General features: G+C 43.9%; 1 protein-coding gene across 2 annotated transcripts in view; it reads right to left on the minus strand.

Annotated features, from left to right (window-relative positions):
- Positions 1–27,798, minus strand: part of PLS1 (plastin 1) — a 533,668-nt gene that overhangs the window by 333,533 nt on the left and 172,337 nt on the right. The gene's annotated exons all lie outside the window — the stretch shown is intronic.

Below are 27,798 nucleotides of genomic sequence, written 5' to 3' on the forward strand. Positions count from 1 at the left end.
CCCATTCTGCCTAAATTGGTGAGTCGCCCCACTTCTTTTTTTAGGACTTGAACCCTAGTTCTAGGCTACCAGTCCCTGAATGAAACCCCTTTCCGCAGACCCAGTAGTGACTCTGCTCTTAGTTGACCAAAGTTTGCACTTTCCCTATTCAAGTTAGTCCTGAGATCTCACTAGCCTCAATATCTTCAGGATTCACATTCCCACTGTGCTGGTGAAAGTACAACAAGGTTCCTTCCAATACGAATTAAATGGCCATACCAAACATTTAGTGAAAAGATTAAGCTGCCTTCAAAGTTTCATAGCAACTCATGTGCCTTATGACATGGTTGCATGTCGGACGTCAAAGTGAGCATTAGGAAAAGGTAATCTTTCATATAAGCCTACAAAAATGATATTTAAATAAAAGTTACAGTAACATAGAAGTGCTCGAGTACATGATCATACTGAGGTACCCCAAAAAAGTGTACATTTTTGGTAGAATAAAAATGGAGTAGCTTTCTATATTACATTAATAGTTTACTTGTTTGTATGTGACCAATTCTGAAAAAGCTCAGAATCAAATTTCCACAAATTATGGGAAATTATCTTTTTAATTTTTGCCTTGTTTCCGCACAATTTTACCATCCTCTGCCCAATACTTAAACTGTGAACACCTTTTCACTCATTGAAAATACTGTCTTGCCTGTCTGCCTTTCTTGTCTCTTCGCTCCTTTCCTCCCCTTTCGGGATTGTTACAAATTCTGTAATGATTTTCCTGGTGTGTATCAGTGCATTACAAAGATGCAATAAATAATTACATTGATATATTTTGAAGGCAAAAAAATGCTAAATTTCGCCTTTCAATTTTAATGTAAAAAATAAACCTATCACCACTATCAAATTTTTTTGCAAGGTTTGGGACATCGTATATCTATCATTGATTCCCACTTCCGATCCCTCCTGTAATCTATAGCAGATTTCAACAAATGTTTATGTTTGGTGCTTGTATAGCGCTCGAATGCCGAAGCGTCTTGGCGCTGAGGTGTGAGGGCAGAAAAGTATGGTTGTAAAAGGAGGCCTATGCGGCTGTAAAAAGCCGGGTCTTCAAGCTCTTCCTGAAGAGCTAGAGATTGGATTGAAGCCTCATAGACAGAGGCAGCTTATTCCAGAGCTTGGCCGCACAGTGTGTTATTGCTCGGCCTCCCCATCTTGCTCGTCTTATCTTTGTGGTTTCAATGAGACCTTGACTGGCCGATCTAAGAGTGCGTGAAGGAACAATAGGTACGAAAAGTTTTTGAAGGTCATCAGTACTGCCCCCATAGATTGCCTTATGCACAAGTGTTAAAGACTTGAACTCTATACGCTGTTTGATGGGCAGCCAGTGAAGTGATCTAATTCCGGCTGAGGTTGGCTGTCCTCTGTGTAAACCCAGTAGAAGTCTGGCTGCAGCGTTTTGTAGGGACTGCAATTTTTGCAATTGGAATTTATCAATTCCTAAGAACAATGCATTGGAATAATCCAATTTTGATAAAATAAGAGCCACCATCACTGTTTTTTGTAGCTCCTGGGGTATAAAAGGAAAGATCTTCCTCAAGATTTTTAATAGAAAAAAACATGAGGAAATAAGGCTATTCACCTGAGCACCAAAATTCAGGTTGTTATAAAAAATGATCCGCAGATTTCTGACCTTCTCCACTGGGCATGGACACTCTCCGGCCTCAGTCGGCCACCAAGACGGGTTCCACAGGGGCTGACATGGCCCAAACTCCATCACCTCTGTCTAATCTGTATTTATTTTCAGATAACTCTGACACATCCAGGACATAATCTCTGTGAGACAGGCATGGAATCTAGCTGCTGTGGTCTCTGGCTGATTAGTGATGGAAATGACAAGTTGAGAGTCATCAGCGTACGAGACCAGAGCAAAGCCATGTCTCCTAACGAGATTGGCCAACGGGGTGACGTACAGATTAAACAGGGTCGGAGATAGGGCGGACCCCTGTGGAACTCCCCAGGGAAGATGAAAACTGTCTGACTTCATGACATCCCAAAACAGCTTCTTCTCCCTTGCCTCCAAAAAGGAGGATAGTAGGGACAGGGCGGTCCCCCGACCCCTAAATCCCTCAGCCGCTGCACCAGAACAGTATGGTTTACGGTGTCAAAAGCGGCTGATAGGTCAAAGAGCACAAGGACCGCCTTCCCCCCACCATCCACTACCCTGCGGATCTCTTCAGCCGCCATAATTAAAGCAGACTCAGTAGAGTGGCGTGGGCGAAAACCGTGTTGAGAGGTGTTTACGTCGAGATAGTCTGTTAGCACTCTGTTTAGTTGTTTCTCTAAAACTTTGGCAGCAATTGGGAGACCAGAAATAGGGCGATAGTTCTTGGGATCACTGGGGTCTAAGCTTGGTTTCTTTAAGAGGAGTAATAGATGTAATTTTCTAAGTTGTAGGATAGCAACCAGAGGCTAAGACTTGGTTCAAAATAGGAGTAAGATTTTCGCAGATCATATGTGCTGCTTGATGCTTGATGAAAGGGGGACAGGGATCAGTAGGTGCCCCGGATTTTAAGGAAAGTAGAAGTTTATGGGCCTCCCCATTGTTTATTGGCTGAAAACAGGTCAGCTTGCATTGAGGGCAAGTAACGGACACTGTCATGTCCTGAGGTCTCGGAGTGCTTGGGAAATTGTTATAAATTCCTTGCACCTTCTCTTGAAAGTGACCTGCCAGTTTATTACATAGATTTTGGTCTGGCTTAAAAGTGCTATCTTGCTGAGGTTTAGCCAGCAAATTAACGGATTTGAACAATACTCTTGTGAAATTGCCCGCCTCCTTTATTTTTGCTGTAAAATACAGTTTTTTTGCGGCCATTATTGTCTCCTTATATAGCATAATAGTGTGATTGTAGGTAACTTTCTTTTGGTTGTCATAGTCTAGCCGCCAGAGACTTTTAAGTTCTGGAGTGTACCATGGTGATGATGTCTTAACTCTTTTTACTGTCACTAATTTCTTCGGTGCGACCTTGTCAGCTGCTGACGATAGCCAGTCGTTAAACTGCAGAACGGCCTTATTGTTATCAGAGTCTAAAATGGTAGGGAAAAGGTCAAGTGCCGACTCAAAGTCGCCGTCCTTGATTTTATCCCATCGCCTTATTAATATTTTAGAAGCATTGGCTTGTGCTCTAGTGTGTATCTGGGAGATTTTAAGATTAAAATATATAGCCTTGTGATCTGTCCATGGCAAAGCTAGTGAATTGGAAAAGGTGAAGTCAGGATTACTAGTAAAAATCCCATCTAGCGTGTGACCTGCTTGGTGGGTGGGTCTGGTTAACAGTTGTTTGAGGTTGAAAGCCTCAAGATTGTCTAACAACCTAATGGTGTCTGTATTATTGTTGGATTCTAAATGGTAGTTGAAGTCTCCTAGAATAGTGAGGGAATGAGAGTCAGTGTACGAATCCAAGAGTGTCAGAAGGGCTTGGGAAAAGGCCACTCTAGTGCCTGGTGGGCGATATATCAATATCTCCTGGAAAATCTGAAGGTTGTTTAGTTTTATACGAAAATGCAGTGCTTCTGCCGGGAGGGCAGAGATTGTCTCCAACTGTACTTTAAAATGATCGCGATAAATAATCGCTATCCCCCCTCCTTTGCCAGTCACTCTGTCTTGTGAGAAGCATGCATAGCCCTCTGGAACAGCAGTATTCCAGTCAGGCGCGGAGGTGCTATCTGTCCAAGTTTCAGTTAAAAAAACTAGGTCTGGCGAAGAGAGTTGGATAAGATCTTCCAACTCGGATTTGTGTTTAACTACAGAGCGGGCATTGACCAGCAAGCATCTAGCATATTCAGTTGCTGTTGCCTTGGGGTTACTGATTTTCTGCTCCGCATCCCTCTCTCTAGTTCTGATTTCCCTACTACTATCATTGGCAGGCTCCTTTACCCCCCAGCCTTTCCCTGGTTTGTGTAAAGGCATGGGGCCCGGCACTGTGTTTGTGGAGAGTCTAAAATTGCAGTTTATGCACCGAGCCTCTGTTACGGCATCATGTTGTGGAAACATATTGTGGGGAACACATGTATTGACTCTCAAATCAAGCAAAACTTGCCTACCATATGTACCTGGTCCAATTTGGTCAGGGGTTCTGGCGCTGGTCGTGCTCCGGGCGCCGACGGGCGCAGACGGGCTTGCCTTTGGCACGCCAGCGGCGCGCTTGCTGCGCGGTCGCTCCAGCGTGTGTAATATAGTGGTGGTAGGCAGGAAGACTAGAGCGTCAACCCCAGTGCAGTGCGGTCTCAACCAACTTCCGGGTACCGCAGGGGCCGGACGCTGAGTTAAAGGCGTTAATGGCGTGTGTTAAGGAACTCAGGTAAGATTAAAATTCTGCCGCGATGTCCAAATGTATAACAGACCACATTTAAAACATAATAAGCATAGTGCAAGTCGCGCGAGATAATTGGAAGCAGTACAAGTTAAAAAAGTTACACTGGTGCAATGATTCCAATAGCAGGGATAATTGTGCAAACACGCAAGGATTCCCAAGTCAAACTCTGTAAAAAGAGTAGCCGAGACTAATGCCCTGCCACCCACACACTGCGCGGTCGCTCCAGCGTGTGTGATATAGTGGTGGTAGGCAGGAAGACTAGAGCATCAACCCCAGTACAGTGCGGCCCCGACCAACTTCCGGGTACCGCAGGAGCCGAACGCTGAGTTAATGGCGTTAATGGCCTGTGTTAAGGAACTCAGGTAATATTAAAATTCTGCCGCAATGTCCAAATGTACAACAGACCACATTTCAAACATAATAAGCATAGTGCAAGTAGTGCGAGATAATTAGAAGCAGTATAAGTTTAAAAAGTTACACTGGTGCAATGATTCCAATAGCAGCGGTAATTGTGCAAACATGCAATGATTCCCAAGTCAAACTCTGAAAAAAGAGTAGCCGAGACTAATGCCCTGCCACCCACACAAAAGAAATAGCAGGTTTAGAACACTAATCGACATCCACCCTCATTAGCCAGACCTCTTTTTCACCAAATTTAATGGAGAGGAGTTTCAAAACTACACCCTACATGAACTGTCCGAGCAATCCTGGACACGTTTAATCATGGTACTGATATTGGGGAGTGCCAAATAGTGGGAAATACATTTCTCCACGAGTTGCAATTGAGCCAACCACTTTTACAAATGTGTCTTTGCCACAGAATACTTGAATTCGGTGAGTAGGAAACATAATTTAATTGCAGGTGACACCTGGGGAACTATTGGACATTTCCTGAGTCAAATATAAATCCAATTTATTTGCCTTTATTTTTTAAAGCTATTTCCGTTCCAAACCAACAAGTGGGGCAGGGGAGCATGCATGGCTGATTTCTATGTTATATATCAATTGTTTGAACCCAAACTAGTTGCACAGCACCTACTTCCTCCCCATTCAATCTCAATAATAGTTATTTTGTTATCTTCATTCTTTTATTCTTTGGACTCATGGATGGTACTATGTGCAAGTGACACTTGAGCATGCAATCCCCAAATAAAACTCATCAGATGAATCACTTAAAAGTTTGAGAAAAACAATGACACTGCTGAGCTGAAAAAAGACACACACATGAGATTAGTGGACCGAGATGAAAAGACCCAAATGGCTGGATCATCTGCAACACCTTCAGATCTCACCCCTTGACTCCCAGTACAAGTAAAAGTGAATGAGCCAATTCATAAAAGACAGATGAAATAATGCATTGGGGTCGGCTTTGGCAAATTTGCTTCAACAGCTATACACTGGAGACACACAATTCAAGATCCACCCCTATACGTCACCAACGAGCAATACTTATGTGCATTAGAACAATATATCTACTGTGTGCCTTAACCTTACTAATGTAGAGTGAAGTACTAGACATACTGCTGGAGTGCATTCACTGTAGAAATTTGGAATTTGTATGAACGTGTTATCTAATGTCTTCATTATAATGTTACAAATTGTAGTTCTCATTCACACTTATACTTGTGTACTTCAAGTTAGACTGCTTTTACTGAAATTGCATTTTTATGTGCTCATGTATTCATTTATTAATGTTTTGCATTTATTCTGTGATAGTTGGTGCGTATATAATCATGTATTCAAAGTGTACACTGACTGTTTTACTGAGTTAGCTTAACCAAAGGCTCTAAGAATTTGGTCTTTAATGTTTAACCTTCAACGTGAAAGTTGTGCTTGCGCAGCAATGTCCTTTCTTTTACAGGGACGTTCACATGTTCTGATGGTTAGTGAAAGGCATATTGTGTGTTAGCGATAGTGAGGTCCAGGGTGAGAACATTTGGCAAGAATGAGAGGTGCTAACGAACTAAGAGAAGACTCCTATTCATGTCATTTCAGGAGCGGGGAGACATCCAAGGTCGTCCTGATGTTCAACCCGTAGGATGGGAAAATCGAGTGAAGTTGCTAACTTCTACTGTGAGAAGTTGGAAACCTACTGGAGTCGATGCTGTGGAATTCTCAAATGTTCTATGGGTTTAATTGGTGTTCACACTTTAGTTTTTAGAGCAGATCCCTTTTTGGATGCTGAGAGGTACAGATCTCTCTATTCATATTTCTATTGTGTGGCTTTATGCTATACATTTTCTTGATTTTGGAAAACGTTTACTGAAGTCTCCACTATGCTGACACCTTCCTGCTCTCCCTGATTTAACTAGGTTTTCCCCGCTTTAGTTTAGGACTAGTTTAGGCGACTTAAGATGTATTCATGCATAGACAGGACAATCGAAACCTGTGCACTGATTATCTAATCCTATTTCTTATCCTGTGTTTTGCTGCAACTGAATTTCTGTATGCCTAATGCCACTAAGACTTAATTTCATTCAACAGTTCAGTTTACTTTTGGTGATTCTGTATCTTTACAATATGTTCTTGAGATTCATATAAATCAGTTTGGCCGTTAATTTGTAATAAAAACTCATTTAACTTTACTTATCATTTCCTGGCATTTAATGTGTGTTCAAAGGGGATACACTGTAAATTGAATTGCTAGATTTATGTTAACTCCCCTTTACCTCTCAGGCAACTAATAGATTAATCATAGGTTTTTATTTGTCAGGCTCAGGTTTGGTACGGTCCATTTTCTTATGGCCTTCCTCACTCAGGACTCTTATTTTAAGAACTCACCGGCTTGCTTCTGTGATGGCCATTCTGTTCAAAATATGTTTGATGTTTTTTTGCAAATTTTATGTCTCCTTGAGAAGAATCCATATTTTACCATTTTTAAAACTAGCGAACATTCGGTTTACTAGAGCAGCTTTTATTTATTTACAGTCACTGCTGAATCCTATGATCACTTACGTCACTGCAGTTTACATACAAAGGGCCATTAGGCAGAGAACTGCTATTTTCGTTTCTTTGCTCACTTTTATGGATACCTGGTGAGGGTCTGGCGCTCATGTAATTTCACGATGTGTCGCAATGTTTTAATATGTTGGATGTTTTTAAATTGCTGTTATATGATTACCCTTTTAATATTTGTGTTTTTGCGGCTTGCCCCAAATCAAGTGGAGAATAACCGTAGTAATTGGCACTGTGCACTTTATAGTCACTAGCGGCTAGCCTAAGGCCCCCAAAATCTGTAACTAGATTAGACCTGCCAAATTGGCATTACGGACCATTTTTCAGCCCATTATTAGGACTAACTCTGAAGTCTTTGTTGTTTTGGTTTTGTGCCTTAGCAGGAAGGCTCCTTATTGCTTACAGATGTCTTATGCTTGAAGTTGATTTTATTCAATTGAATGACCTTGATTTGTTTTCTTTATTCTGAACTGTTTATTAATCATTTAATGTATTCTTATATTTGCACTAAGTACTTTTTATGGTTCAATGAACCGAAACACAATTATTTTTTGATTTGATAATAGATTAATCACAGGATAAATGGTAAGACTGGTCCGGTGCTCCATCAGATGGTAGCATTACGAGGAGGGTTAGTTACTGAAGTAGGGGGTGTCAGAATATCCCATTCTAGATTAGTTTAGACCCATCCCCAGTCCCTAGAGCCCATGTTTCGGTTTAGGGGATCGGCGGAGTTCCAGCGGTTCAGAAGAGATTTGTAGAGGAGGAGGAGTAAGTATTATTAGGCCTACCTGTTGTAGTGGCTTATGCTTTGCTTGCAGTGCTGTTGTAGAAATTGTGTGATGTCTCGTGGAGATGTTTTGAATGTTGTGTGTGTGGCGCTTAATGTGGAGAAGTTAAAGTTGTGATCAGGATCGACATGGCCTAAGATCCTGTGATGGTATTCAAAAGTGTAGAATACACTATATTGTAATTGTCTGCCAAAGGTTTGTGGTGCTTGTCATGAGACGTCAACGGCACAAATTGAAATTGGGTCATTATCTTTGCGTGAAAGTGAGGTGTGGTATAGTGAGTCCCAGTGCACAGGGAAAAGCTGTACTAATCCAGATGATACCCTGCAGGTCAAGGTTTCATTAGAGTGTGAATTAGAATAAGATTGATTCTTGTCTGATTGATTACTATTGATCCTTTGTGGAGCAGACAAACCTAATGCTGAAATTGCTTTTGCATTTTGGTTTGTGTGTTTAGTGTTAATTGTAAAGGAGGGTGAACTGCAGCGAGGAGTGAGAGTGATGTCACAGTGTGATGCACTGAGATTGGTTGTTTGGTGTGGAGCTGTGCTGTTATTGGTTGACTACGTGATAGGAAGTCACATTGTTATTGGTTGTGAATAATAAAAGAGTGTTGTGAGTAAACTGTTATTTCCTGGGCCGGAACGAAATTCTATCTGTGATTATCAACATTTTTGCCTAAAAATGAATTGTTTTAAAGTCGTACAAGATCTGTTCAGGGTAAATGTGACAATACCTGTTAGAGAGGGAGAAGAGGCACCACATGAAGATATCCAAGGTCATTACATGATGATAAATGTAGGGCTTCATACATGTATTTGGCTTAATCAATGGCACAAGATCACAGAGAAAGAAGGTGCACTGGTGTTTCCATGCTATGGTCCATTTAACTTGAGAATAATTGGAAATTTGAGGAGGATGCAATATGAGATGAAACCACCTCCTAGACCAGCAAAGCTTGTAGTGCTCAATGCTTGCGAGCTTGTGGCTCATGCCAGAGAAAAAGAAAAGTATCAAGGGAGAGCCCAAAAGGCACTACGTACTTACGCTGATGCTAGGTGGGATGCAGAGCAGAAGAAATGGAGAGTTGATATGATAGAGGGAGTCAGATTATACCCTGCATTAACAATTGGAGAATCTGAGAAAGAGAAAGAAGAAAAGGAAATGGAAAGAGGGAAAGCCAAGGGAGCCAAATAATATGAGTGAGATCAGTGATAGTGATTCTAATGATAGTCTACTGGATGCATTGTTGTCAGAGCACCCACCTCCATATAATGAGGACAGAGTGGAGGGAAGAAGTGGCACTGGTGTTAGTGAGAACTTTATAGTAGCCACTGCACCAGTAAACACAAATTCTAACTTGATGGGAGTCACCCCAGTGTGCATGAACTACAACCTGATGGGAGAGAGTTCAGGGATTTGTAACCCTGTTCACTCCATAGCCCTTAGGGCCCCAGATGCTCTTACTGTTCCAGTTACCGCTGGTCCTGCGGTTCCTATATATTTAAGTCTGGTTCGATAAGGAACACAACACAATTTCACCGTCCCTACTGGAGTAAATGCTCTAGGTAATACTCCTACAAGTCAGAATATGGGAGGATTTGTTCCTCTGATCCTAACCAACGCGAGTTCTCCTTGTGCTGTGAGTGCTGATTTGACTATGAGTCAGATGGGATTTGTCGCCATAGATTCATTCCAGAGACCACCAAATCTTGGTACGCCTGTTTGGAAACCACCTCTATATGCTAACCGTCGCACCCCCAGAGAAGGCATTGTGTCTAATGCCCCTTTCGCACAACATAGACTTACCACTCAGAAAATAGATGAATGGATGAAGATTTTCAATGCTCCTTTGAGTGAAAGTGAAAGCTCAGAATTGATTCAAGGCACGATTAATTCGCCAGTGAGAGTAAATTTGGTGGATGAGGCAAAATTAAAGTTAGAATTGGACGTAATGATTAGTGAAATCTTGAATTGGCTCAATTAGATTCCTGCCAAGAAAATTAACTTGCGTTTATGTGTAAGGATGTTACCAGACAAGCAGGACAAGTTTATTACAGACTATCTGAGTTAACCCAGAAATATGCCGTAGATGTTAATAGGATCAAAGCCTTACAAAAGAGCTACCACATATGTTGTAATGAGGAGGACATAACCTGCATGAGAACATCAGAAATAAAAACACAGATTACAGAATTCTGATCCAGAACATTAAACAATGGAGTGAGCTAGATAAATGGGAAGGTAAATGGGTGAGAAAGAAAGACCCAAAGAGACCTACAGGAGAGTCCCCTCCTTCTATAGAAGAGGGAGCAGATACCTCAAATTTTCCCATTGAGGAAGTGCCCAGTTGAGGTTACGTTCATGTGCCTTGGAGCACAAGTGATTTTGTGTCATTTACTAATGCTTTCCCAAAATTAACAGAAAGTCAGTGGCTTGGTACAAGCAGATTGAGTGGTTTGTGAAAATCTCAAAGGTTTTGTGGGTTGATTTAAATACTTTGGGCATCATTAGGATGGCGGGCGGACAAAGTCCGCCCGCCATCCTTTCATAGAATGGGACCACCCGCCATAGGTGCGGGGGTCCCGTGGGTGACATTAGGATGCGCCCGCCACACTGGCGGGCGCATCCTGCATTCTTGACATTGCGGCGGACGGTGCTCTCAGCACCGCCCGCTGCAATGCCTGCATGTCGTGCAGTTCCATGCACAAGGTGGCAGGCATCGCGCGGTGCCTGCCATATTGTGCATGGAACTGCAGGGGGTTACCATAGGTACCCCCCATGTGCACCACCCAGAATACCTGGGGGCCCGCTACGGGCCCCCAACGGCGAGAACCGCCTGCCTTTCCGTGCAACACCCCGCATGCATCATAATATGGATGGCAGTGTCTACCAGACACTGCCACCATATTAGCTGCTTTTCCGCCCGGTAGGCAATCGGGCGGATTGCCTACCAGCGGAAAACCGACGGACGGTCTTTCTGTCCGCCGGGGGTCCCCCCCGCCATAGTAATATGGCGGGGGGAATTGGCATGTGGGCGGGCACAAATGTCAGGCGGATTGCCACCACCTTGCAGGAGGTGTCGATCCTCCCGACATGCTAATGGCCCCTTTGTTCGATTATTTTTGTCTCAAGGGATTTGTGGGCAGAATGTAAAATAGCCACAGACTGGTCCGAGAAGATGCCAATGAGAAATCCGGTGACGAAAGGTCTGTCGCCCATGGTGATGAAAAAGTATCAGCGGGTGATGGCATTTTTTAAATCAAAGGTGTTGTCCAAAAACAAACATTGATTGGGTCAAAATTGGTAGGAAAAACCAAGAACCCAAAAAGTAGATTCATGCCTATTATGAGAGGTTGTTGGAGGCGTTTAGGCAGTAAGGTGCAATGGAGACAATTGAGTCCAAAGATATGGGACATTTTGTGTCCAGGTTTGTGCCAGTATTGAGACCTGACATTAGCATGGTAATCCAGCAACGGTTGATTTGTTGGCAGAATAAGCCGGTTGAAGAGATCTTGAAGTATGCAAAGTATTGTAATGATGAAATAGAAATAAAACAGAAGAAATTGATGGTTGCACAAATGAAAGACACTCAGAGAGGAAGTCAAAGTCAGACTTTTGTAGAGAATGCTGTTTCTCTGCAAGGAGTATATCAGCAGGGAGCTCCTGTGATGCAAGGTGGAAGTGGATTCCAACCATAAGGCAGAGGTTGTGGTGTTCCAATTGATCCAAGTACTGGGATTGATGTAGTTACATTGAAGAAAATCAACCCTTGTCACTTTTGAAATAAGTTGGGGCATTGGAAGCAGGAATATTGTGTTAACCCTGCTAATCAGGTTCCAAATTCAGGATTTGCACAGCCCCAGAATAATAATGCTGTGCAATCACAGAATGTGCAGAGACCGAGAGTGCAGAATTTCAATGTGCCTCAAGCTCCAATGATGCAAGTTCCACAACCCCTGATGCCACTAGGGGCAGGGCCGTTTCTACCATTAGGCCAGACTAGGCCGCCGCCTAGGGCGGCAAAATGGCTAGGTCGGCAAAAGGGGGATTTTTGTTTAATTTGAACCTACGGAAGTAAAGCTAGGCAGCCGCCTAGTCTTGCCTAATGGTAGAAACGGCCCTGCTTGGGAAACAACACTTTTTAAATAGAAAGATTTTCTTATCTGACAGCTCTGTAACTAACGTACGTTTTATTTCCGACGCTCAGCATGTAGTGTTCCTATAGACCTAGCAATGAATGGGAAAAAACAGACTCATTCTCAGGTGGATGGGTGTGCCCCAAATGCATTTTTATGGGCTGTGTCTTCCCTGCAGTAAAGCCCGGTACGCTCACTATCACACTTCATCCAAAACAATTAGCATTACCACATTCTTCCGCTTTGCTCTAACTCTCAGTTATTTTGAATTATTCCTTCTTGACAAAAAATATATTTATCTAATTTCAAGTTGAGCCTGTTCGTCCTGCAACAATTCACTGCGGAGTTTAATTAAAACCTGCTTTGTCTTTCCGCCCCATACCTCTCTTTGTTCAGCCCCTAGTCCGCTCCTACACCGCGACCCCAGCGCCCTGGGCACAACAATGAACACAGCCCTGGGGTCTAGGAATGATGCCAAGCCACCGGCCGCACCCGGGCCCTTTGGGGCATTGTGTGCTCTTTGCAGTACTGTCACTTTAACCGGCTCCTTTGTTGCTGAGAAAAGCACAATTAAAAAAGGGGCGGGCGGACTCTGCCAACCAAACTTCGCTCTCTTCTTTCTCTGCTGGGCGGCAGTTTACGCTTTCAGTTAGACTCTAATATTTCGGATTTCCTTGGCTCCTTTCACGGAGTGCTGGGTTGGAATTTGTGGCGCTCGGGACTTCCCGTTGCGAGAACTTTCGATTTTTTTTCCCCAAGAAGCGGCAATAAAATGGAGTTGATCAACTTGGTTTAAAAAGTTATGGGGGAACTTCTCATCAGCTCTGCGCAGAGTTCCATCCCGGAGGAGAAGGCGAGCACCTCCACATGCTTGGCTACTCACATGTGGAAGTTATCACGGCGCTAGGTCTGCGTCGGCGCTATTTTTGAACCTGTATTCATTTTTTTTTTTAACCGCTCTGTACCTTTTTGAAGACATTGCTCGAAGGTTGAGCAGAGTAACTGCGTGGCGATTGCCTCTTATCATGTAGGTACCACATATAATCTTTACACAGTTCATTACTGTTAACTGGTTAATGGCTTAACAACTGAATGATTAGAGATTTGCACTTAAGTTGGCTTCATCTTCAACATGCCTTGAACTATTAAAAATGGTTATTGTTCTCTTTCGGAATTCTGGGCTGAAATATTGGCAGCTCCGTTAGCATTGCACCTGTTGTCATAATAAAAGGCTGTTCGTGCCTAACAAAAATGAATGTGTCCTCATGATGTAACGCAACTTGTGCTTGTGTAAAGCGCTCTGATACCCGATACTTTCGGGTCAAGATCGCGCTATATAAAACTTTAATAGCCTAGTGTCATGCCCGATATCATCATCCGGTAGTGACTGTTTAGACCAACGTCACTGTCCACGCTGGGATTTTTTGAGGCACTGCTTACCCTGTTAAAAGTAAGACTACAAATTCCAGATTGCAATGCACAGGTGGCCACCAACCCGGGATTGGTTGAAGGTGTTCCACAACATGGAACCACTTGTCAACTATGGTGAGGTGTGCATTCTGCCTTGCACTGGCTCAAATTCTGGTCAGGATTACTCTCATAGTGGTACCATGCACGAGCCTGTCAATAACTTCTATTCACAGCACCAAGAAGCAGTTCATTCTGTGTTGTACACCAAACTTTATTAACGTATTATCATAGTCTCTGATTAGCGCAGATTTGAGCATTATGAACTATAATCTCCCTGACGTGGAAATCTTTTAATTGTTGTGATCTGCCTCTATTAAATGGATACAATGGTAGATGATAACTATTTCAGGTGCCTCAGCGAAAAAAAACAAGTGTTGGCAAAACCACTAGGTCTGGCCTTGGAAGATGGTGCAAGTTACTAATTTTGTTGTTTCTGGTTTTGAAAATGAAGTGCACTTGCCGCCTCGGTGGTATTTAAACACAAGGCTCTATTGGGCATCTGTGTACATAGTTCTGTGAGTGTATGGCTACCGTAACGGGTTGGCCTGGGCCTTTCGTTGAGGTCGTTTGCAGGACTGACTGTTGTGATCGTGTTCCTGTCAGTAAATGAGAGTAACATAGAAGGGTTCGGCAGTAGAGACGTGTGCCTCTCTAGCCTGGATGACAGGGGGAGAGAGTTATGGTAGTAAAAGGGAGGGGGCGGCATTTTTCAGTTCTTGCCTAGGGCGGCAAAACACCTAGAAACGGCCCTGACTAGGGGTGGTCCCTTCCCTAGGGCGTTGGAGTGTCACCCAGCCCCATCAGCCCCCCCACCCCTAGTGTGACGTGCCGTGCTATGCATAATTTTAAAAAATGAGGTGTGTCTCTGGCTGTTTGCTCCATACTTGTACAACCTGCAGGAATGACCAATCCAGGTGATTGGCAATGCTGACAGGCAGCGTCAGCAGAAGTTTAATGCGCATGACGGGTTGGGCAGATCTCTGATCTCATTCAACCTGACATGCGCTCTTCAGTCCTCTAACCCACACTCTGTTAAGGAGCCAGGGGAACACACCACATCCCCCCTGGTCTCTTTTGGAGCGCTAGGTTCACCTGCTTGGACTAATCCTCGCTTTGCCCTCATGCTGCTTTAGTTATTAAAAAGCATGAGAGCAAAGCCTGGATTGGATCTGGGCAGGTTAGCGTTCAAGGCAGCGCTGGGGCAGAATGAAAGAAGAGAACCAATCACTGTGTGGCTTTATTTTAAAGCTACACAGTAATTGGTCATGTGTCGTTATTGCACTGCTTTTTTCTCCTCATGCCCAGTGCCTGTGACGGCATTGTGCACAAAGGGAGAGGAGAAAGCAGTCGTGTTCTTCAGTGACGTGTCCAACACCAGGCCGAGAAAGAGCACGTGCAGGAGGCCTGGTGGTTGAGTAAGTAGATGGTGACTACTTCTCGTTTTTTAGGTCTCACCTGACCCAGCGCATGCGCTGGTCTGGCAAGACATTTTGTGAGGGCTCCAAAAAGTGCTACCAGGCCAGCCTAGAGGTACAATGCATGTGCGCGGGCATGCGCGCCGCGCTTTACCGTGATTACTTTCACTTTCGCGGCCGCACGGCCGCTTGTTTCTTAATTTTCTAGGTTCTTTTGTTGCCCCAAATCTTTTCTTGATTCTTCCATCGTGGTTTTTCTTTTGCGCTCAGTTTCCCTTTATGCTCAATATTTATTCCTTTGACTTTAATGCAGCTTTCTGTGAGATCCTGTCCACTCTTGATATCGTTACCATGGTCCCCATGTTACTGCCAACCCATGGTGGTTGTCTCCTTTCTCTTCTTCCCCTCTTTCTAGCCCTGCTACCCCTCACATGCACTGCTCACCGCCCCTTCTCTCTGATTATCGCCTTGCTTCCCTTATATTTGTCACTTGCTGTTTCTCCCCTAGTCCCTGCCTTCCCCTCTATCCTGGCGCACCCACACCTTCTTTCTCATGCACTGCCTGTGAATCATCTCTCTCTCTTTATCCCTCCCGGGCCTTTATCTCTCCCGGGCCTTTATCTCTGTCCCTCTCAGACCAGCACCGGTTCCTGTCCTGACAGAACATGCCCCGCCTATTTTGTCACTGATTCCTCTTTACCTCACGAGCGCGACACTTTTTCACTCCCTCCCCCTTGCTCACTCTCCAATATGCCATGGCTTCTTGTTCTCTGTTCGCAAGGTGGAAAAAGACCGCGCCTGGAGTTATTCAGTTTGTGGCACGTACGTTAAGTGCAAGCAGCAACACGCACGGAGGCCGCACAATATCGCGTGCTTCCCAGTTCCAAGGTCGTCAGTTTGCGGCCGCCTCTCTGTGCTGCCATTCTTGCCATCTGTACTGTTGCATGTCTGTCAGACCACAGGTATGTTCATGCCCTCTGAGCAAGGGCTGCGTCTGTTGCTTCTCTGCCTGGCGGCTGTCCATACTGTCTCCTAATGAGTTATGCTTTCCGAGCAATAATCCCCTGGCCTAGGCGTGGCCCTTTTCTGAACGCCTGCACTTTTTCTTATGCGGGCCCACACAAATCCATGTCTAATTTATAAGCATTGAAACCATTTTCACATACTATTTTTGTGTTTTCGTTAAGTGTCCCCTTGCCAGATTTAACGTTATAACACCGTACAAGATGGAGCAGTGCTTATTTTGTAAAATATGAAGTGCCAGGGCTCTTACCAGGAGGCCACCACAGCTTACACCACCCGTCGCCCCTGTCATGGCTGCCAAAACAACTGACCATCTCTCTCGCATCAGAATGCGACAGTTCAGATTATTCCAGGTCCCCAAAGCTAAAGGAATGGCTGGGGAGGCAGGTATTAGTAATGTTTTAATGTATATTGTTTTCCTAAACACTGTTATACTGCTAATCTCTAAATTACATGAGCAGCGCCACCTTGTGGCAGACTGCCCTAAGTGTGGTCTTGACAATTATTAATATTATTGTTCAGTCAGTGAGACTGGTGCGTGTAAGGGTGTTCCTATAATCGACGCTCTGCTCTGTGTAGTGTTTTACAACAGTGAGGCTCTGCTGTACTTCGGTGTTTTCTCTGCAGCTGGGGCCCATGTATGCTGTTATGTCAGTGAGACTCTGCTGCATGTTCTTCCTTCCAGTGATGCACTGTCTGCTCTGTAGTGTCTTCTGACAGTGAGGCTCTGCTTTGGGTACAGTGTTTTGTAACAGTGATGCTCTGCTCTATGCACAGTGGTCCAAGCAGGCCCTGCTGGCGGACACGCCTTTTCTCAGTGCCCCTTTTCTGCTTTCAGTGCTTTCTGTCAGTGTTCCTCTTTTGTACGCACCAATTTTCATACAGTTCGTTGATCTATGTGGCTGTTCTCAGTGAGGCTGCAGGGTTGTTCTTGTAGTGAGGTTCTTTTATACCCCCGCACAGAGTTCTCTTTCTGTGAGGGTTTGTGGTGTACAGTTTCTTGTGGTATTGAGACTGATGGATGTCGAGTAGCCTTATCAGTGGGGCTCTGAGTACAGACAGATGCTTCTCGTTTAGTGAGGATTTGTTGTGTGTGTGTGTGTGTGTGTGTGTGCATGGGGGTCTTCTCTGGCAGTGAGCTCCAGTAGTTGGTCTGTTCTTGCTCGGCATCATTCAGATAGAGGTCTGTAGCCACTCCTGCGAGATTTGCTGATGCGATTCCCTGCTTTTCCCGCTCCAAGATAGCAGTGAGCTACACAACGCCCTGATTAGTCTCTTACAACATTATGCAGGGTGAAAAGATTGTAACCACCTGTACATGCTCTGGGGGACAACCGCAAGGTCCAGGTCAGGTGGCAGGGCGCTCCCCTCTGCAGACTTCGGTCAGCTCTCCACCCCTGCTAAGCCCTGTGCTCCACCTTAGCAGCAGCGTTGAAAGGAGAGGTGCGGGCTGCCCCGCAGCGTGCCCAGATAACCTTCAAGGAGCTATGGTGGAGAGCGAGCGATAATGTGGCATGTGTGTGTGTGTGTGTGTGTGTGTGTGTTTTAAGTGTGGGGTTTGACAACACAGCTGGAACCCATTGCTTGCTTAGAGTGGGATTTGAGTTTTTCCCTTTCAACCATTGGCTCTCTTCGACCAGCCTTTTTCAGGCATTAGTTTAGACTACTTTGTCATTCATGTCTTGGCTCAGACTAGTGCAGAAACAATTTCTCACCTAATTCAATAGGCTGTCTGAGTGTATCCTTTACACCACCACTCAGTTGATCCTTTACACTTCCACTTAAGCACTTGTATTAAACTGCATGGTGACTATTTTACATTTATCGCATCTTCTTTGCGCACAGGACTTTAAGTGGGATTAAAAAAAAGTGTGTGTGTGTGGGGGGGTCTCAATGGTGCGTGGCTTAAAACGCATAAGCTAAAACTATGTGCTTGGCATAGATTGCCGCCTGACTGGCATTTTGCTTCTTCTGTGATTGAGTCCAAATATATAATACACTAAGTAAGATTACCTACAACAAGCTAGGCGACTCTTTGAAGTTAGCTCAAAGGCAGTGAAGGGTGGCCATGCGGCAGAGTAAAGATTTTTTGTTCCACCCCGATGGTGATGGTAACAAGCATTGGCATAGCCAATAGGTCTCGCTTTTGGGACCTTATAAGTTTTTAGCCATGCAACAGTTGATGTTATTGCACCAAGGATATTGTGCTGCATAACTAAATACTTATAAGGTCCCAAAAGCGAGACCTATTGGCTATGCCAATGCTTGTATAAACATGTATACAGGCCGTGGCAAGCTATTGTAGGCAATCATGTTGAAAGTGAGAATAAACATGAAAATATAGGAATGGCTAATGATTATAAACAAGATTTTGCAGCTGGCCGAACTTGTGAGGTTACTACAATGTGTTTGAAACTGCCACAATTTTTTTTATTGGAGTCCATTGCTGACAAAGCTCACTGTGGGTTCATGGTGCACCAAGTACATGTCATTTAGTATCCAGGGTTTAAAATAGATTAGGCAAAAGTGTCGGAAAGTGCGGGCAACAGCTCGAATTCCAAATGTGCACCTCCTCAAGTCTGCGCAGCCAAACTTGTCATCGCAGATCATTTATCTGAAGGCGCACATTTCATAGAACAACCTATCAATCATTATAAACAGTTAACTGGGTATAACACAGCTATGTAATACCAACTAAACCCATAGGTCAAATGTTAATTCCAAGAGTTTCTGTTTTACTCTGCACTTATCCTCTCAATACCAGCGCTGACGATTATCAGAACAACTAAAGGTAACGATTTTGCATTTGGAATAATGTGTTCATGGCCGAATTATAGACTGATAAATTAAAATAGTTTTTGTTTTCTCTAATCAGAGTTCAGGATATGGCATTATGGCCAGAGCTGCTGACCTTGGCACTGGGGAACCAGTTCCGAGTCTCGGCGTCAACTCAACATCCTGTGAGTATGGGCACAACACATAATCTCCCCTGTCAATTAAAATGAATGTGACATTGTGTAATGTAACTGGTGCTCAAGTAAATCCCTCCAATACCTTCAGGTCACGTTGGCGCTATATAAAACTGCAGCAAAAAACAGATCTGTAGTATGAACATGTTATTGAGAACAACTTAATTTGAGAGAACTAGGCCAGATATGTTCAAGCAAAGGTTAGAAATCGTTCTCTAGATCATCTTCGTTGGGTATCTTTACAGAAAATGTTCAAGCTAAAAGAATCTGAAATTCTGCGTTTTGCCATGTCATGTGTGGACGTGCTTTTTTATATCTTGGAACAAAAAACGTCTGTTAGAAAATGGTTGAAATTATCAAACAAAATGTATGTTTCACCGCACATTCCAGTATCCACCTTTGTGCTACGTTTTGTTAAATTGTTCTATTTTCGTAAATTATAGGAACATTGTGGTGTGCATTCAGTGAGCTCTATGAGGCCCAGCTACGCATATGTTACACAGTGTAGTAAGATGGTGAAGGCCTCTGTGTTATTTGTGGATTTAGACTTTTAACCTCTGCTTAAATTACCCATTGTTTTTGTTCAGTGTTTTGCCATTACTTTAAAAAACATAAATGAAATATTGACTTCTAAGGTGATCCACTTTGTTAGTTCAGTTTAGAGCATGCGATCAGAGCAATCATCACTTAAGACCACATGCTATGGGTTCTCCGATAGAATATCGATGGAAAAAATATTGATAAAAAAATATAGACTACAAAAATATCGACTCCCATACCTACACAGGGAAGTACAAAAATATTGAATCAAAAATGTCGATGTAAAAAATATAGATGTAAAAAATATCGAATATATATAAAAATATATATATATATTAAAAAAAGTGAATATTAATATTATTTTAACAAAATAAATTAAATGTAATATACATTTTTATATCAATTACAAAAATAAACACACAAACATAATAATTTATACATTATATATTAACTTTACAATAATTAATAAACTATCTTTAATTTATTTTAAAACTTTAAAAATGTATTTAAAAATAAATATATGGGGGGAGGAGCCAAGATGGCGACCGGGACGGCAGCGTAGACTCCCGGCTCCGTGAACCTCCGCACCCCGCACGGATATCCTGCCTGAGATCCTCAACTTGTGCTACGTGGTCGTGTTTCTGAAGGAGAGGGGCTCCCGACTGTGTGACTCCGAGGTTTCTAGCCGTGCTATCGCCGGAGAAAACTGCATCTGAACTTTGCGGCCTGTGCGGCCCTGGAGCCGGGACATCGAGTGGACGCCGTGGCCGGGTGGCAGTGCGACAACAGCGGCCGGTGGTGACTGGGTGGAGTCGGCCCACCGAAGCGGTGTTAAACTCGGCCTACATTTCGGCGTGGTCACTTCTACTGCCCAGTGTAGCTGACCGAGTGCATGACCGGGGGTGCAAATCTTAGATCCTCCGGTGACTGCCCCTGCCTTGCTGGTGAGCTGCCCGGCCGCCGTCCGTATCCTGCCCCGATCATTGCGGGCCGCCCCCGGATTTCTACGGGAGCTGGTCCGTGGTGGGGACGACTGTTGCCCGTGACCACGGATAGTTTTTTGCCTGCCCCCGGAACCCGGTCACCCGCGACGTGGACATCGCGACGCTTGTCCCGGGGTCCCGGCCCCGGTGAGGGTCGGGCATACTTGGCGGCCATCTTGGGTCGATGAAGCCTACCATCCTGTCCGCTGGGCCGCAGCGGGCCTGTGAGCGTACGATTCTTGGGAGTGTGGCGGCGAGATCACAGAGAGCTGAGCTGGGGTACGGCGACCTCCTCGAGGCTCTTGGTACTCTTCACTCCTCCTTGGTTCATGGTTTCGTGATCTTGGGGAGTAAGCTCGATGGTGTGGCGTCGGAGTTGGGGCAGTGGCGGCCCGCCTGTCCGCACGAACACAGAGTCTACCCACACTGCGCGCAGGAGGACGCTGTGGCGGCCCCCCCTGAGGTTAGTACACGACTGGACGCCCCGGCCAGTATGCTACAGTGTGTTCGACCTTCTGAGGGCCTGATCTGTCCCGGAGGCGTTGGACCTGAGTGGGATGTGGTGGCCTCATCCCGTGCATGCCCTCCTGCGACCCAGAGACAACTCCAGCAACTAATGTCTGTTTTGGCTGCTTCTGCCTTCCTGAGCCTTGCGTGCAGTGCAGACCCTAGGGCAGCACTGGGAAGCCTGTTTCCTCACGCGGCGGACTGTGTTGATGCTCAGAGACTTCCACCCCACCTGTGTGCGTCGCTTCTCTGTCGTTGTTGGACATTCCTCTGCCTAGGAACATTGGGTATGGTGCTGGGTCGAGGGGTTGGCATGGGCAGAATTCCACAGAGTGGTCAGGGATGAGGCTGGCCCCTCGGGGGTGGTCGCCTAGTGGACGGGCGGGCTTGGGGTGGTGTGCTCTCCTGACATGGCTACTGGCACAATAGGTGCATAATGCTCCCCATCGTGGTTTGAGAAGATTGTTTTTGTGCTGTTCCTTGTTCACTTTAGGGGAACCTTACCGTGCGGGAGGGAGAAGCCGGGGGTCTGTTATGAAGGCCCTCCTCCAGTTTATAAATGCTTTCTCAACCCCCCCGTCTGGTGGGGGTCCTTTCCTACTTCTTTTTCCCTATTCTCCTACATTTCGGGTCTGGTTCCAGGGCGACAGGCACACTGCTGGGGGGGGGGGGCCGTACTCATCTGCAGAGGTGCAGGGTGGGGGGTTGGGGGAGGGGACTCTGTATTCCTTCATCTTTTTTCCATGGCCTCCTTTTTCTTCTCTGATTCTTTTTGTCTTTCTTTTTCTGGGATCAGCGTGATACACCTCCTTTTGCTATGCCTTGTTGCCGTTCCATGTGTTCACAACTTCCGGGGTGTTCTTGGGGAGTTCTGGCGGGGGACTGCGGGCGCAGCTGTAGACTATGTTTTTCTCCATCCTGATGTTCTTGTGTTTGCGCCATTGACCGAATAGATTGCTGTAAATCGCTAACGTTCATTACTCTGCATATCCGTGATCGTTGTTTTAAAATTGCTTGTCACCTGATCCTTTTGCCTTGTTTCATCATAAAATGAAAACCTCTTTCTCCTGGTGCCCTACTTACGCTGTCCACAGTATAAGCAGTACGATTTTGCTCCCCGAAGTGCTGCCTGTGTTTATACTTGTCGTTCTTGCTCTGATTGCTTAGCGGCCGGCCCTGGGGGGTTGTAGGCCCATACTTGTTCTTCTTGAACTGTCAATAAAGGTTTTCCAAAAAAAAAAAAAAAAAATAAATAAATAAATAAATATATATATATAAATAAGTAAAAAAACATTCTAGAATAAATTAAAACATTGAACTATGAAAATATATTTAAACTTAAATTGCCCAATACTATCAGTGCAACAGTAGGAAAAATGTTGTATAGCCAAATAATTAAATTTACTATTCCAACTCCAGTGAGTGCAACAGTAGGGAAAGTGTTGGATAGCAGAGGGGTAACAATTAATATTCCCACTCCAAACAGTGCAACAGTAGGGAAAGTGTTGGATAGCGAAGGGGTAAAAATTACTATTCCAACTCTACTGAGTGCAACTGTAGGGAAGAGCTGGGTAGCGGAGGGGTACAAATTACTATTCCAACTCCATTGAGTGCAACAGTAGGGAAAGTGTTGGATAGCGGTGGGGTAAAATTTACTATTCTCACTCCAGTGAGAGCAACAGTAGGGAAAGTGTTGGATAGAGGAGAGGCAAACATTACTATTCCCACTCCAGTGAGTGCAACAGTAGGGAAAGTGTTGGATAGCGGAGGGGTAAAATTTACTATTCATACTCCAGTGAGAGCAACAGTAGGGAAAGTGTTGGATACTGAAGAAAACAAAATTACTATTCAAACTCCAACAATTAAACAAAAAACAAAAAAAAAAATATATATATATATATATATATATATATATATATATATATATATATATATATATTATCTACTGGCGGTCGCCAGTAGATAGTTATAGTTAGGACCGTGTTTCATTTGGAAATCTGAAAATTCTATTTTGAATAACTTTGGCGCCGGTTGACGAATCCTCGCGAAATTTTCAAAACTAATGGGGCGCTCCGCTCAGCTCCTACCCTGAAAGTCTCGGGGTGATTCGTAAAGCGGGGGCTGAGAAAAAAGGGGGTCCCCAAAACACGTTTTGCCCATGCATTTTCCCATAGGACCTTTAGTCGAAGGTACAGCCCGAACGGCTGAACAGAATTACTTGAAATTTGGCAAAGAGGTAGTCCTCAGGTCAGGCATGTGCCTTTTGCATATATGGTGTCAATCTGTTCAGTAGTTCCTGAGAAAATTGCATTTAAAAGCACATAAATATCTATAAGCGAGCACGGTGCGCGAACCATGCGCGCACGGTGCGCGCACCATAACGTGCGCGAGCGTAATTCTGATTGGTGGTTACATGTCAGTCAACATTCGAATCGGTCGAAATCAGGAAGTGTCGGCCGCCATTTTGTGTGATTTGTGTGTGACAGTGAAAAAGAAAGGTGGCGAACGTGAAAAGGGGGCAGGGTAGAGAGCCTTTGTCAGGGAGTCCCTGAATGACCCCGAAGGGTGAACATTTTTTTAAATTTTTTTTTCAAAAAATCGTGGGGTGCGCGCACCGTGCACGCACCGTGCTCGCACGGTGAAAAACCATTAAAAAAACCAAACATTTTAAACAAGCCATTCCATATTACAGGATACAGTCAATCCATAACTATATACATAGGTAGCTTATTGTAAAATAAATATATAAAAAATATAATAAAACATACATAACTTAGCATTTAAAAAACCTTACAAATTCACTTAAAAAACCATAGGTTTCACACACGTTATAGTTAGAAATTAGCATTTAAAAAACCTTGCAAATTCACTTAAAAAACCATAGGTTTCACACATGTTATAGTTAGCTGGATATTTCACTCGTAAAAAACCATTGACATTCCCCCGTTATAGTTAGTTCAGATAACTATAACTCGCGCGACCGCCACTCTATCACAAGGATGATGTCATCAGTGATGTCATCAGTGATGTCATGAGTGATGCCACTGACCATGTCATGAGTGATGTAACATGTGACGTCATCAGCAGTTGATTGCGGGCGCGCGAGTTATAGTTATCTGAACTAACTATAACGGGGGAATTTCAATGGTTTTTTACGAGTGAAATGTCCAGCTAACTATAACATGTGTGAAACCTATGGTTTTTTAAGTGAATATATATATATATATATATATTACCTACTGGCGGTCGCCAGTAGGTAGTTATAGTTAGGACCACGTTTCCATAGGAAATCCGCAACATTCTATTTTGAATAACTTTGGCGCCGGTCGACGAATCCTCGCGAATTTTTCAAAATAGGTGGGGCGCTACGCTCCGCTCCTACCCTGAAAGTCTCGGGGGGATTCGTCAAGCGGGGGCTGAGATAAAAGGGGGGTCCCAAAACGCGTTTTTCCCATGCATTTTTCCATAGGACCTTTAGACACAGCTACAGCCCGAACGGCTGAACAGAATTACTTGAAATTTGGCAGAGAGGTAGTCCTCAGGTCAAGGAAGTGCCTTTTGTAGGTTTGGTGTAAATCTGTTCAGTAGATTCAGAGAAAATAGCCTTTAAATCAATATATATATCTGAGCCAGCTTACGGTGCGCTTACGGTGCGCTTACCGTACGCGTACGGTGGCGTGCGCGAGCGCGATTTTGATTGGCTGTTAGATCTTAGTAAACATTCGAATCGGTCGAAACCAGGAAGCGGCGGCCGCCATTTTCTCTCTCGCTCTCTGAGTTGGGCAGCAAAAACGATGCCAAAAAATGTCTAAAGAGGCAGTTTCTTGAGATCCTAACCACCCAGCATTGATATAGGGGTCCCCAAACAACCCCCAAGCCCAAATAAAAAAAAAAAAAAATTCTGAAAATCGCCGATTACGCTTACCGTACGCGTACGGTAAAAAATTTTTTTAAAAAAAATTATCCACACCCTCCCCACCCCGTGTGCAAATGGTGCCCGAAGAGCACCATTTGTGCATGGCTTATTACTGATAAGAAATAAACAAAGAATAAATTTCACAAAGATGCGCATAATATGTCCCCCATGTGCGCACGGTGCGCGAAGCGCATCGTGCGTACATGGCCCATCCCACATAACGTGGGCACGCGGTGCGCGCAGCGCACAGCGTGACCACCGTGCGTGCACGGCACTAACTGCGTAAAGTGGGCGCACGGTGCGCGAAGCGCACCGTGCGCGCACGGAACGAACTGCGTTAACTGGGCGCGCACGCCACGAATGGCGTAAAGTAACGTAGCATTTAAAAAACCGTACAAATTCACTGAAAAAACCATAGGTTTCACACACGTTATAGTTAGGAATTAGCATTTAAAAAACCTTGCAAATTCACTGAAAAAACCATAGGTTTCACACATGTTATAGTTAGCTGTACATTTCACTCGTAAAAAACCAATGAAATTCCCCCGTTATACTTAGTGCAGGCAACTATAACTCACGCGACCGCAATCTTCTGCTGATGACATATGTGTCTTTATGAAAAAAAAATATTTGTAATATATGTATAGCTAAAATTTAATGGAAGAAGACATGGGCAAATAAGTGTCTAAATACAGTATTAGCATCAGCAGAGGATTGCGGTCGCGTGAGTTATAGTTGCCTGCACTAACTATAACGGGGGAATTTCATTGGTTTTTTACGAGTGAAATGTACAGCTAACTATAACATGTGTGAAACCTATGGTTTTTTCAGTGAATATATATATATATATATATATGAAAAGACCAACACTTTCGTGTTCACGAAAATGAACTCGGACTCCGATGCTGCAAGCAGATATTTAATTATAAAGTGCAAGAACGACGCGTTTCACCAATACGGCTTGTTCACGCTCGGAAATCTTAAACAACCGCCATGTTAAATACACAAAAAATCATTAGATGACGGGTTTACACATGGTGTCAGAAAGAATGTGAGTTTGGCGGCCATCTTGTAACGGTGTATAATACATTGTAAATCCATTATTGTTGATACAAGTATTTACAAGATGCAGATATTCGCAAATTAACATGAATAGAACCGCACTATGTCTAATACAAACAAAATATGGGTTGAATAAATGTAAATGTGCAAAATTCGCGCAATCAAGATTCGTTACCCATTAGAAATTCTGAATCTGCCATGGGATTGAAGAGTCACACAGCACCATATAATACTGGTTGAAGCATGCCATTATGATGTATGACCCCAAAAAAACACACAACGATAATATCATGTAGCGTGAATGAAAATTGTATCATACACGGTCCCAACGCCCAAGTGGGCGGAGCCCAAACGGATTCAGCCAATCACGGCAGACAAAGGGTAACTAAATGTACCCGATTGGGTCATACATCAGGCAGGCAAAGCTGCTCAAATAATTAATGGCAATACTGGGACTGGATAATCGTAAATATGCATTGCAATAACGTTAAGTCGCCCAAGTGGGCGTTGCTGCGAGACATCTTGTACATCAAGAAGTTCAAGCCACTAATACAGTCTTTGTCCCAGTGGATATATGATGCTATGTCATTCTCACTATGTCAATACAATGTAATAAACATTATAATATCTCTGATAAGGTTAAGGCTAAACAGTAATCCCCCAAAAATTACAAAATCATAAAATCCCGATTGCACCCAAAAGTTATAACATCGTGTACATCCAAATTGCAATGCGACTGACCACCTTCCTCACAATTCCTGACACACCGTCTGAAAAAGATAAATATGAATATAAAATTTAAAATGAGTCCACAACAGCTTAAGATAGACCACCTTGATGCTTATTCATGCAGATGAACAGATAATTCCTCGCTCATATTGAGTCCCTTAGGAGCAAGACTTTCAAAATCCACAATATAGCGGGATTCCAATTTCCTCAACAATAATTCTCGATTGCCACCTCTCATGCCTAAATCCACAGAATCAATCACAACCATGCGTAACCTGGTCTCATCTCGGAAATGTTGATCAAAGAAATGTCTGGCAATGGGGTATGTTCTATTGTTGTTACGTATTGCCCGTAAGTGCTCTAACACACGTTTCTTGGCTGCATGTTTGGTACTGCCGATGTACCATTTGGCGCATGGGCAGATCAACACATACACACAATGGTTGGAATTACATGTGAGTTTCTTTTTTATTACAAATTCTCTTTTCGAGTTTGGTATCTGTAACTTGGCACAATCGGTGCTGTTTTTGCACGCTTTGCATTTCTGACAGCATTTGAAACCCCCTTCTTTGTTCCTGGGGTCAGTTACATTGCTGGTGATGTAACTGCAACTCAGTTCACCCGCCAGGCAACGGCTTTTTCTGAAAGTGATCTGTGGATTGCTACTCAGATCTTGTTTAAGATGTTCATCTGTAAGTAGCACATGCCAATGTTTTTTAAAAACTCTGCGTATTTCAGCCGCTTGGCCTGAGAAAGTGGTGATAAATCTAATTTTATCTTCTTTGGTTTCTTTCTGTTTGGGATAAATAAGTTCATCACGTGTTTTTGTTTCTACCCTGGAAATAGCATCTTTCACAGTTTTGGCACTGTAGCCCCTTTCCCTAAATCTCTGGCACATGGTGTCCCTCTCTTTCTCATATGCCACCTTTGTACTACAATTTCTTTTAGCA

This window comes from Triturus cristatus, chromosome 11 (genome assembly GCF_964204655.1).
Source record: "Triturus cristatus chromosome 11, aTriCri1.1, whole genome shotgun sequence".
Lineage (NCBI taxonomy): Eukaryota > Metazoa > Chordata > Amphibia > Caudata > Salamandridae > Triturus > Triturus cristatus.